Raw genomic sequence first — 14,124 nt, 5'->3', positions numbered from 1 at the left:
GATGGTGTTTCAAGAGCTCCCACCAACTCTGTTCTTCAGTATAATGTGGTAGCAACTCCAGAGCCTTTATGGGGTATGAAAATTTAACACAATTTTAGTCTCATGTTATTAATTACAATATGTGACATTTAACTCATCATGCACTTTGCAAAGCATATTCACATATGTAATTTATTTTTATCCTAAGATTCTAATAAAAATGCATTTACTTATAAATGTCTCATACAAGAGCTCACATACAAAAACATTTACACCATTTAAGAAAGTATTTACATTCCAAAATAACTGCAATCTCAATAAGCATTAATAAATTAATCAGCAAAAGACCTTACATAAATCATTTGATATATACATAATTATACTCTTAAAGTATTTAATGTAGATTTTATATGATAATCTTTATATGTATGCACACATAGCTACATATATAAAATAGCAAACACCCCTAAAATCCTTGAAAAGTTAGCAATAAACCAACCTATAATAGATGAAATTCAATAAATACAAAATGTACTTAGCAGTCAACTTCTTTTTGAGGACTAATTATTGAGGGAGAGCAATTATATTGGTTAACCAATTGACTGGTTATTAGTTAACTGAATTAATCAATTACATTATCAGGGTTAGACAGAGAATTGATCACTTAGAAGGCAGATATTCACACAACACCACATAAAACAGAGTTAAACATCGGCCAGACTTGCTGGAAAATTTTTCATGAAAGAATTTACCTTAGTCAAAGAGTTCCTTCTGCCTGAATACCAAATTGAGATAAGTACATTGGACTAGCACAGCCTAATCCTATTAACTTTTTAAATCAGATGACTGACTTGCCTTGATTCTGGAGTCAGCAGAAATGTTTGGTTTAACTTGTTTTCTAGCCTGTGAGCATGTGTGTGTAGTGTGAATATGTGTGTTTTGTAAATGTATGTGCTACATAGATACTATAACTGCCAGTTCCCACATAAGTTCTATTTTTCATGACATAAGAGTCATTTTATTAGTATTATATTGGTATTATAGTATATTCTGTGAACTTGGTTACCATGACTTCACCTTAGGAAAACTTTCTGCTTCCTTCTGCCAAAGTCAGATTTCTGAGATGGTAACTGAGAATCAATCTCTTACTATACACAGGGTGAAAGCCACCTTGGGATGCCTCTAAGCAACTAATAAGCTAGATTTTCTCTGGCATAAACTTTGCTATTATTTATTTATTTATTTATTTTACTATTTTATCCCTCATTGCTTTGCCTCTAAATGGCTTTCTTATATTAAATAATATGTGGAGGTAGTTATCAGAAGTTTCTTCATACCCAAAGAAAGGTGGGTTATGGAATTGAAATTAGAAAGGAGAAATGGGAAATCAATGAAGTGAGTAAAAGCAGATTCTGGGATAACATTAAGGATAATAAGAATATTCAAAGAAATTGGTATGTATGAAATTATTCTTATGTGTCAGGCACTGTGTTTGGTTGATTGACTAAGTCTATTGTGTGGATTTATTGACTTTTCCAAACAACTCTGAGGCCAGTACTACTACTAAGATTAGATGAATGAGAACTAGACATGTGAAATAACTAGTAACTAGTGTTCTAGCTACTTCTGCCCTCATGAAGGCCTGAACAGGACTTGAACCCACATCTGTCTCCTGAAGAAACAGAGTTCTTCATCATTCACAGATATTGGCATAAGCCTTGAAACTGGTGAAATACAAAATTCTCACTGACTAAGAAATTTAGAATTAGAACTGTTTGAAAGGAGTATTTTTAGGTTGTTTCCAGACTTGTCCAAGAGAATGTATGCTAACATGATAGGTCACCCAGCTTCTGTGTGTAGGTGAAGAAATTACTAAAGAGGAGAAGGATAAGTTAATAAGCAGCTCTAAGTTGATTTTTTCAAAAACAATTCACAGTTTTACACAGGTCCTTAGTTTTATTGAAAGACCAAGACTTCTGTGTACAGCAGAGCACTAAGTATCTCCTGTACTCTGATGTGTCTTTCTGTCTTAATTTAAGCCAGATTTTTAACTGTGGGGAGATTCATGTGAATTTTCTAGGGAACTGGTTCATATTTCTCTCTTAATTGATTAAAAGCCTTCTCTTCTTTTAGCACAGATCTTATTTCCTTGAAAATGGTAAATAATTAAATATCAAATAAATATACTTTCTATCATTTGCTTTGGAAATTCTGTTTAAATTAATTCCAAATTCTTCAGAGAAAGTGTACTTTAATCTTCATTGTTTCAAATCAGTTGAGGTTCCTATTACTGTTTTGTTCTTATATGACAACCTAGAAAGTTCCAGTTTTCACACAGGCATTTTATTCCTTGGATAAAAGGTGAGTACCTAGCATATTGGTACAAAACATGTTCAGTAGAGTGTCTTCTTTTATTAGGACATGTGTCCAATCATTCATTCATTTATTGCACCATTGTTGTGAATCTTTTTTGTCACAGACACTGAGCTAGGTGTGAGAGTACACTAAGAGACTCTGAAAAGAACACTGGATTCAAAATTAGAAGGATCAATATTGAATTAGGTTCAGCAAGTAACGTGATTTCTTTGGGTCTCGTAATTTTTATTAGAAAAACACAGTTGATAATACATAGTTCGCACATTTAGATTATGTGTTAGTACTGGAAGAATGATTAAATTACAAAACAATTGGTTAAATGCCATATAAATGTATGATTTTTATGATTACATTATAACAAAAGTCTTAATATTTAAATGAAATTAAATATTATAATAAATTTTTCATAATATAATAAAAAGAGAGTACATAAAAAGGAAAGAGAGACAGAGAGAAAGCAAGCATGACTGCCAGGGTTTTTTCTTAACATGAAAAGTTCAGTAGAAGAAAAATGAATAAGTGCTTATAATAAAAGGCAATATATGCTTGTTCCTAGAAAGAAATACAATGTTGTAGGCCCACAATTGAAAGATAGTTTAATTTCAACGTGGCAAATTCAGTAAGGCCTTATCAAGAGAGTAGCCTTTGTACAAGGCCTTAAAATGGAAATCACTTGCTAGCATGTCACATATTCCCTCTTACAAGACAGCGGAGAAGAGGCATTATTGAGCTATTACTGCACAGCAGTCATCTTCTTGGACTTTTAAGTCAGATTATCTGTGTTGAAATCTTGGTTATGCATTTTCCAGCTGCATGATTTTATGTATGTTACTTGATTCCTCTGTTTCCCAATTTCCTCATTTATAAATTTGTGGTAACATTATTGATCTTATAAAGATAGTATTATGATTGAGATAAGTGCTTAGTATACTAAAAATCTCATTAAATATTAGTTGCTGTTATTCTACTTATTACTGCTTTTTCATTGTAAATGGGGCAGCAAGCAAAATTCCTGTGGCTAAAAATGAATTGGCAAGGATGCTGTGGAGAAATGTGAGGCAGTACTTTAGTATTATCAGTGAAAAAGGCAAGTTAGCCCTCCTTCTTTTTCTTTCTTTGTCTTCTTCTGTATATTAGTTTCTTTAGTTTCCAGAACTCAGTCTGTCTGGAGCATCTTGCCATCATCCCACTCTGGTGGGCAAACATGTTGGTTCTTCTTCTCTTTGAGACTCCAGGGTCTCAGGGCTCAGGAAACATAATAAATATGTGAAATAAATTATAAATTAATCCAACTCATATTAGTAATGACTTAATGGGTTTTCTCTTCTATTTTCAACGAGAGGTGTTCTGTAAATGTGAGTCAAAGAAGCAACATATAAAGACTTTATCTGGGTAATCTAATCACCTCCCAAACTGAAAATCATGCTTCATTAACATAGACCCTTCTCCATCATCATCAAGCCATTCAACATTGTATAGTTATGTGTAGTTTATAAGTTACATTCTGTTATTGCTGTGTTTAATCTCAATATTTTTTGAGTAAATATAATTGTTTTTATTTTACATGTAATATTTGTTTCTTTCCATAAATCCTAGGTAGGTCTCTATTATGTAGATGATCACATCTATGTATGGCATTCAGAAGAAGAGCAATTTATCTTGTTTTCTATCAGTCCAAAAATATCTATGTATTATCTATTATTTCCTCTCTAATTATCAGTCCATAAAACTCCACTTCAGATGAGCAGCTCAGAGTCCATCCTCTTTTTCTATACTCCAATGATTTCCCCCTTATTCTCCTCAGTTTTTCCAATCTTCTGCTCTCCACCTTGTTTCTTCAGCACTCTGAAAGTTTCTGCTGCAAGTTGCTGGAGGGAGATTTATCTGAAGCTCAGAATACCTAATGCTTTCAGGGTCTAGGCAGAACATGTGGGTGAATTAGGTAGGCAGTCCATCCTATCTCTTGGGGAAGAATAAATATAATTAACAATCAACTTCAGGAGAGGTATAATGAACTAGAGATAAAATTAGAAAGAATTGACTTTTCAGTTCCACTTTAACCTTGACAAGTGGGAATAAAGTTTCACTTTTTTGTTTGTTTGTAGAAAGTGATTTATTTAGAGACAAAGAGAGAAACAGGAGGAGGAGAGAGAAAGATACAGCTAACTCTCACACTGAGTGAGAGAATCCAGAAAGATGGACTCCAGGAGAGGAAAGCAGCTTCCACACTGAGTGGAAAGGAATAGAGAGAGATGGAGTTTAGGAGGGGAAGACAGGCTTCCACAAGAGAGTGTGGAAGGGGATCCCAGAGGGGAAATCCAGGAGAGAGAAAGATGGCTTCCACGAAGGGAGTGTTCATGGAAGGAGATTCAAACACGGAATCCTAAAGTTTCACTTTTAAGAGATGTTCTCTTTCCTTTTTTTCAAGAGAAATTGCAAATCTGGATCTCTATCTATCTATCTATCTATCTATCTATCTATCTATCTCACTTTAGAATATTGGAGATGCTTTCGCATGCTTTAAAGAAATACTCCATCGACCAAATAAGACAACCCAGAATCAGATTTGTCTCATGTTCATCAACTTAAAACCACTACCTTATAACCTTAAAATGTTTGATAGAGGGCAAAATAAACAAAACATCACCCTATTAATATTGACTCTACCTCATAGAGTAATTGATTAATAATGCCAACAAAGAGTGTGTCTACTCTTTTACTAAAGACCTTTCCTCTCCACTGGGGTTAAGGGTGAGAACAGAAGGGGTAAATAGAAAATAGAATTATCTCCTGCTACACACAAATGCGGCAACTGTGGCTGCATATTTACTCTAGATGTGGTCCACATAGTTCCTAGTTGACCAGAGACAATCCCTCTTTATGCCTGCGGTCCCATTCAGTGTAATGATTAATAACAATCCCTTTAATGTTCAAAGATATACTTGTCAGAAAATAAATTATAAGGTAACACTAGTACTTGGTAGCACAACTGTCATAGCTAGTCTCAGTGAGAAATAACATGGATGCAGAAGGACAGGTAAAAAATTGCTAGGTGCTATATGAGATAAACTGTTACAGAGTTTAGGATCAAGGTCAGGCTCCCTGACTCAGAACTCTTTCCACAATTCAGGCTGTTTTAAAATGTATTTTAAGCCTCAGAGAACTATTTTACAGATATTAGAACCAAGGCTAGGAGAAATACAATGTACTCAGGCACGTTCCACAGCAATGAACAGAATGCAATTTTAACTAAGATCTTCTGAGGTCATGGCTGCATACTTTCCCAGCTGCATCCCTGTTTGAAAACCAAAGACTAAGCATTATGCTGTATATAACAATCACAACCCAAAAGGTACAATTTGGTGATGCATCTGTTAAAAGAAATAGAAACTTAGAATAGGACTAATCGGTAGGGAGACACGACTGACAGCATAAAAGAATCAGAGAACAATTCATGGTTCTATATAATTAAGTGCTAAATTATTTAGTAAGGATGAAGAAGTTCAGAAGACACTTTGTGTGGGCTGGTGTATTCGGAGGAAAGATGTCATATCAACTGGTCCTTGGAGAACTTGTATGATGAACATCAGGTGGAGAACATTCCAAAAAGACGAAACAAAATGAGGTATTTTGGGTTATTTTTATGAGGCACATCTAGGAGTATATTTTGGACCAAGTTGAGGGTTCATACTGAAGAATATGGATAAATCTGGTGCATAAATTATGTTGGGCTAAATGTATAAGAATTTGTTTTAATGTTTAGTTTTATTTTACCCATACATATACATAATTTTACATAAATGCATATATGTGGCAATACATCTCCTTTTGAATCTATAGTTGTTTTCTTCCCCTAGCCCTTTGTATTTTTTTCTGAGACAGAGTCTCACTCTGTTGCCCAGACTGGAGCATAATGGCAGGACTAAGGCTCACTGTAGCCTCAAACAGCCAGGCTCACATGACCTTCCCACTTCAGCTTCCCAAGTAGCTGGAACAACAGGTGTGTGCCACTACTTCCAGCTAACGTTATTATTATTATTATGTTGTAGAGACAGGGTCATTCTATGATGTCAGTCTGGAACTCCTGGACTCAAGTGATCCTCCCACCTCAGCCTCCCAAAGCGCTGGGATTATAGGCATGAGCCACTGCACCTGCCTTTTTCCCTTTTTTACTCCCTTTTTTTCTCTCTTCTTCCATCTTGCCATCTTAACCTGCCCACCCATGTTAATAACCTAGTGTGTAACTTGCTATATGTTTTCTACCTACTCAAATAATTGGATAGACTTCATGGTAGGATAAACAATCATTAACCATATTATTGGGTATTAATTTTGTTTCCATTGTTTTGCTGCCAAGAAAAATGATGCAATAAACACCTTGACATATGGATCATTACTAATGGCTGCTTTGCTTGTATGGCATAGCCATCCAGGAGAGATGTATTATTGGTTAAAATTGTCTCTAACACTTTATAGCTCCAAATTAATGTATGATGCAATACCTTTGTTAACATATCCTAAAAAACTAGATATCGTGGCTCCTTTTCATTTTTGCTAATGAGAAAAGTTTTTAAAGGTACCTTGTTATTTCAACTTATATTTCTATGACTTCCAGAGAAAAAAATTTTACCACCTTAAATTATTTATTTTTATTAGGATTTGACAATTTTTTAACACCTTATTTTTTTAAAGAAATTTTTATTTATTTTTACCAATCAGAGTACAATCAAGGGAGCAGAATGAGAACTATTTTAAGTATTGCAGGAGAAGAGCTTTATTTTAGGACTAAGAACTTACCCAATTTTAAGATTTGTGAGACAATCAGAATCCAAAAGAGAAAGTAGAAGGATTAGAGAAAAGTCATGAACCAGCCCTTCTTAAACACTGGTGTAGCAGAAAAATCAGAGCTTGCAGGAAATCTGGAGTGAGATCATGATGCAGTGCTAATGGGGCAGCCTATGGACAAGCTACTGCCTCTGTACCTCCTGCTGGGCTGGAGTTACTATAGAGAAAAAGAGCTGGACACAGTGCTGGAAAGAACAAGTTCTAGCTAGAATCTACCTTCCTGTCTCATGTTATTGGTGTTATTCTCTAATCACTCCTAAACAAAATGACCTACAGAGTATAATGTCTGCTACCTCCCTTCAGCTTCCTACATCTTCCACAAATATTCTTTTGATTAGTTGAAACCACAAAGGGAATGAGATTCTGGAGAACATAGTTGTAGTTTAGCAAAGTTGATACAGAACAGAAATGACAAAGCACACAACCAATTTTTATAAATGTCCCCAAACTACGAAGATGTTGTATGCTCTTAAAAACTTCTGTTAAATGAAGTTAACAGAATGTAGAAATAATCTAGATCTTTGTTTACTTTTTACTATACTCTTTTTAAAAATTTAGATGTATATATTGTTTCCCGTTATATTTGTAATTTATTATTTTCTTGGTTGTCTAATAGTTTAATTTTACATTAAATGCTGTATGGTTTGGCACGTAAAATATATATTATATCTTATTTATAAATTATACTCATACCTTCACATAATGTTTCTGTTTAACATTTTAGTTCTTCTAATCTGAAATTCTACCTTGATTGATGTTAATATTACCAGTCCTAATTACTATTTTGTTTGCATTTACCTACTTTGCCCACTGCCTTTTTACCTTGCATTAAATATTTCTATTTTCATCAATGTACATATATCTTGATTTAATTTAACATAGCTCTCTGTATTTTAGTAGAAGGAATGCATCCATTTATATTGTGAGCACTGGCTAATATGCTTGATTTTATACATTCCATCTTGCTTTTCACTTTTCACTTCTTTCTCATTGATGAGCACGTTTTCCTTTTCCTTATAGTTCCTGGTTTGATTCAAGATGCAATGTACTTTGTTTTCTCCTTAGACAATGTACTATTCTTTTCTCATTCATTACATATTACTTTTATTTTTTTTGTCCTCATAATCAAATGACTTAAATAAAACTATTTTGTCATCAAGACACATGCTTCTATTTGTGTCCTACTTGATCCCTTCCCAGTAAAAGGAATTCTTAAGAGTATTTCACTTTTTACTTTTTCTTTCTTATCCACCATCTCCTTGATAGACTTCTGTAACATTTTTATTCCCCCTACTCCCAATCACCTGGATTTGCTGAGAGAATTGATAACAAATTGGAATTTATTTAACAGTGTTCCCTTTCTTTTCAATATATTTTCTGGCTCTTATATTAAGTTCCCCTGGAAAGTGTATTATTATTCCCTTGTACTTAAGATAAATAAATAGATACAGTTTTGATATTGGTATATTTTACTCATAAATCTTGGAATCTATCTTCTGATTTATTTGTTTTTTGACTAGATTTTTTCTCATCTATTTTAATAAAACAAGTTCTATAAGCTCTATATTCCTGAAATATTACAAATTCTCAAAATGTCTTCCTACACTCAAGAATAAATTGTCTCATCTAGCCATGTGATTCCGGGATGTAGTCATATTTTATCATCAATCTAAAGAAGCTATTCTAGCTTCCAGCATGGCAAATAAGAAGTCTGATATCAATCTCTTTCCTGTTTCCCTTCATCAATATTTTATTACTTTCACTTGCAGCCCTATAAAATTCCTTAGCGGTCAAGAATTTTAAAAGATATGTCAGGATAAGTATCTTTGCTTAACCTTCTAGTCTATATCCAAAAAAGCTTTATCTTTATTTCTGTGAAATTTCCTCCATCATTGTTTAATTATTGCTACACTGCAGTAATTTATTCTTCTTGCTTCTCATAGCATTTTTATTACTCCTACAAAAGTAATCATGGTTCCATTCTTCAAGTTTTTTTTTATATTTTATTCTGTCATTTCTTCTTATAATGTTATTTGGCTGTGTGATGATTCTTACCTTTGATCCTCTCGATCACTAATTTGGTTCTAACTATGAAGCTTTCTTTCAGTTTATGTGCTGCATATTTTAGTTGAATAAACAAGGCATTTGGCTCCAGAAAGTCTACTTATTATTTGCATTTGAATATAACTGAAGACCTATTTTTTATTAATATACTTATTTTAAGAACAGTTTTACATTTATAAAAACATTGAGTGGATATACAGAGAATTCCTGTATACCCCTCCCCCTGCACAATTTCCTTTATTATTGTCTTAATATTAGTATTTTTATTACAGTTTATGAACCAATATTCATACATTATTATCAACTAAAACCTATAGTTTATTCATATGTTCTTCATTATCACCTCATCTCTTTTCTGTTCCAGGATCTCTTCTTGGTTAGTCCATTACATGCCATTGTCATGTCTCTTTAGGTTCCTCTTGACTTGACAGTTTCTCAGATTTTCCTGGGTTTTGATGACACTGACAGTTTTAAGGCTTATTGGTCCAAGTATATTATAGCATAATCCTCTAATAGTATTTCTTATGGTTAGAAAGGAATGATCGGGTTTGGGGAGGTACACAGAAAGAATGTGCGATTTTCATTACATCCTATGAAAGGTACAAATTATCAATTAGATTTATGGCTGTTGATGTTGACCTTAGTCACCTGACTGAAGTAATGTTTAGCAAGTTTCTCTACTGTAAAGGTAGTGTTCTTCCCCTTTTCCATACTGTACTCATTGTAAGGAAGTCACTGTACTCAGCTCATACTCAGAAATAGAGAATTTGCTTCTTGTCTTTTAGGGCAGAGTGGTTACATCATTTATTTGGAATTGTTCTGTATGGGACATTTGTCTTTTCTTCCCCATTTATTCAGTTAATTACTTATATCAGTATGGACTCATGGATATACATTTTATACCTTGTTATAATCCAATATTACTTCATCTATTTTAATGCCCACATTTTCTCAACTGTGACCATTGGGACCTCTTTCCATTGGTTTCTGTGACCCCATTGACTGCCTTCATCAATGTGTGTTTCTTTTAATCACTTTCTTACTTTCTGACACTTCAAGGTGCTCCAGGCTCAACTGATATATCCGCTGCCCCAGTCTCAAAATCTGCTATTTCTTCAAAGAACCCTGGGTTCTTTTACTGGAGAAAGGTGTCAAAACCCAAAATATGGGGTGCTAGGTGCTATTAGGCTCTTGTTTCTTTTAGGTTCTCTTGAGAACATTTTTAAAAACTATTTAAAGATCAGTATCTGCTTTGGCAGTTTTATTTTACTCTGTCTGAGCTTTGATTTGTCAGATTTCCCTATTTCTGACCACTGGAATCCTTTGGATGAACTTCCCCCCAGACTTACTGGGGTTGTGGTCTTACTGTTGTTGAATATTAAATGGCTAGAAAAACTGCTTGGGGTGGATGAATGTAAAGGAGGCTTTTTTTCTTATGGATCTGTGATTCAGGAGACATTGGTCCTTATTTAAGAACCTATATTAACTATTTCAAAACATGTGGGCTTCCTGTACTCTCCTAGCCTCAGAGGAAATACAGACTCAATGTGCCTGCAGAAGCAATGCTTGAACATGAGAAAATCAAGAATAGAAGAAAAGAACTTCCAGAATTATGGACTAAGAACCTAAAACAATTTCTCTTCCATTAAAGCAAAGAAAATACAGGCAAAAATTGACAAATTAATTCTTAGAATTCTAGAAATCAATCCAAAGCTTTCAACAATTCAATGTGTTTATTTAGAAAAAAAGCTGAATTGTGGTAAGAATAGTAAGCTTTGTGGCATTTTAATTTCCCATACTCCCACCTCCCTCTTACCAGCTCTGTGACACTCTTGAAAACCAGTAGACTTACAAACACAGAAGCTGTGAAAATCAGCTGCCTAGCAGCACATGCTCCATCTCCAGAGAAATATCATTATTTGACCTATCTGTAAAAGCCACATTCATCAGGTTTCTGTTTATCTGATCTGACTCAGAGCTTTGTAGATAAGAAAAACCCTACCTTCAGAGTGTTTGCCAAAAACAATCAGAGGCAATATTTAACATCACAGCTGACTGAGTTAGCAATAGCAATTGAGGTAAATAAGAGGCTGACTGAAAAATGTAAAAGGAAAATCTGGCAATGAGCTGTTCATAGGGAACTTTGGAAAGTTTTGACATATTTTTGGATATCTAAATGACCACATATGTTTGTGGAGCTGCACATATGCTGAGAAAAGACCTTATCTCTCATGTCAACTAACCTTGAGACTGTGCAAGCCATAAGTGAAGGTGTAGGCAAAGTTGTACATTGTCTGCCAGGTGTAGCCCAAAATACACACTGAGACCCTCAGCAAGGAGTGGGATTTAATCATACCACAACATTTAAGGAAATCTCCATCAAATTAGCTGACTACTAAGAATTTGAAAGACATGCCAATGACTGGACAACACAAAGAATATACACTTTAAAAATGAGCCCAGAACAAAATTAGTTACTAAATAAACACTCATTGACAAAGGCAACAACCAAAATCTGTACTAGCCAGTGTTCTCTAGAGAAACTGAACCAATTAGATGTATATATAGAGAACACTTTATTTTAAGGGATTGGCTCACATGGGGGCTGTTAAGCCAAAATTTTGCAGTGCCAGCCAGTAGGCTGGGAACCCAAGAAAGAGCTGATGTTTCAATCTTGAGTCCAAAGGCAGTCTGGAGACAGATGTAACAACAAAACTACACAAAATTAGGTACTCCCAATCAAATATTTATATGTGGCAAGGTTCTGGGTGATAATGTATTAAATACCTTAAAAATATTTTAGTGAAACTAACAGGTACAATGAAATTGGTTGGTTGCTCCTGATTGCACTGAACAAGTGGGAAAGGAAAAGGATGAGCTCAAGGGTTCAATTTCCTGGTGAAAAATCTGATTTGAAAACTGGAAAATGTAGTCATTAGAGCTAACATGCAAACTTTCCTAAGAGGGATCATATGCAAACCCTTGTTTTTATTGTGCAAAATGTAATGCTATAAAATTTTTTCCAAATATTCTACCATTGTTTTACAATAAAACACCACAAATTTGGAAGACTTGAAGTTTCAAACACTTAGGGCTTATGTAACCATTTGCTATCTATTCCTAACGTAATTACAAAGATGGGCAGGGTATTTTTTTTTTCTATAAAGCTTGCAATGACTAAAAATATATATCCTAGCTGAATTTTGCACATAGATTCCAGTGTGTATTTGTTAACTATACTGAAAAGAAAGCTTTCTCCTATTACTTAGAGGAATTACAGTAAGGAAGTAAGAAGAATTTTATTTGATATAAAATATGTTTTACTGAATATTTCTCAAGGCAACATTATATGATTGACTCTTCAGTAATGTTAAATATGGATTATTTAGATTTACTTTAATGAATCTAAAGACTATAGCTGGCAGATTAATTATTGATACATAGTTTCACATCACCAATATTTATTTTCATAAGTAAATTAAATACTTCAAAAATCTTTTCATCCTAAGACTTTTGTATTGTTGAACTATTTGTCTCTTCATAATATCACAATATTTAATTTCAGACCCCACTCAAGTTAGGGTTGCTACAAAGCTTCTATTTGTATATTTGAATCAATGAGGATTTCCTTTACTATTTTCACTATTTTCCTTTAGAGGGGAAAAAGGAATAATTCCTGGTCAAATCAGCCACAGAGATTATATTTCTGAAACCAGAGTGCATAAAATTCTCTTTCAGCAAAGACTAGAATATGAGGAGATGGAATGACCTTTAGTGAACATCTAAGTCATCAGCCTTATTACAGATTAAAGACTAGGTCCAAGGAGACAAATTTGTTTTCCCACAGTTAGACAGCATGCTAGGACACAGAGTTTATGATCTAGAATCCCAAAGTGAGGCACCCTTTCCACATATCTCTGCTAAGTCAAGAAGAGGCCCTCCATGGCCAAGTGCTGATTTTTTTCAATTTCAAATCTGTGTTATTATTGGATTAAAATGGTTTATAAAACCATTTTCTATTAAGTAATTTAAATGTAGTTATCATTTTTCCCTTTTGATATTTATTTTTATAGCATAAATAATGCATATTTGATGGTTAGAATGACCACATAACTTACTGTCCAAATAAGCACACTTTTTAAAAGCTTGAGGCTATTAATAATTACACTAAGATAAAAGGCAACTGAGAACATAAAGTTACTCTATGAATGAATGAATGAATGGACAATAAAATTAAGATATCAATAAGCAAAATGAAAAAATAAATCTATTCACCCCATCTCCTCCATCTAGGCTTAGCTATATTTTGAATTTTACCATTAGGGATATATCTATGCACATACTTTTTTTGCCAAAATGGATCAATATCCTTTTGCAGTCTGCTTTTATCAATAAATAATGTATTAATCATTTTTATCAGTAAATAAGTATTCATGCACAATTAATTTTTAAATGATTGCTTAGCATTATGTTGTTACTTTTATAACTGGCCTAGTCATGTTCAAATAGAGACCATGTTGTTCACTCAATTAGTCACCCTAGCTTCTGGAGTCACCCATGTATTATCTCTAGAAAGTAAATCTATAACTACAAAGGTTACCTCCATTTCCCTCTTTCTACAAACAAACACCTAAACAACCAAAAAGACACAGGCCTAGACCTGTCAGGCAGAGGCCAAACTATCAGAAGAGACATCAGCAACAAATAACTAGTACAATCACACCCAGGATACTAGCTGAGTATCAGTTTTGCTCAAAAGCATGGCAATTCAGCAAAATGAGGTAAAGTTGTTTATATGACCAGAATATCAGTTTAAGAGCTTACAAAGTTGGGCAGAGCCTGGCAAATTAATCAATGATT

The 14,124-nt window shown here is 33.8% G+C and overlaps 1 protein-coding gene across 2 annotated transcripts in view; it reads left to right on the top strand.

The window, feature by feature from the left end:
* The window catches only part of ANO3 (anoctamin 3), a 429,363-nt gene that overhangs the window by 126,031 nt on the left and 289,208 nt on the right, over window positions 1–14,124 (top strand). The window lies entirely within an intron of this gene.

The sequence above is a fragment of the Aotus nancymaae genome, unplaced genomic scaffold (assembly GCF_030222135.1).
Source record: "Aotus nancymaae isolate 86718 unplaced genomic scaffold, 86718_ANA_hifiasm-v0.15.2.pri h1tg000059l, whole genome shotgun sequence".
Classification (NCBI taxonomy): Eukaryota; Metazoa; Chordata; class Mammalia; order Primates; family Aotidae; genus Aotus; species Aotus nancymaae.
Note: the sequence above shows the minus strand (reverse complement) of the source record. Positions and strands in the feature narration are given on the sequence as shown.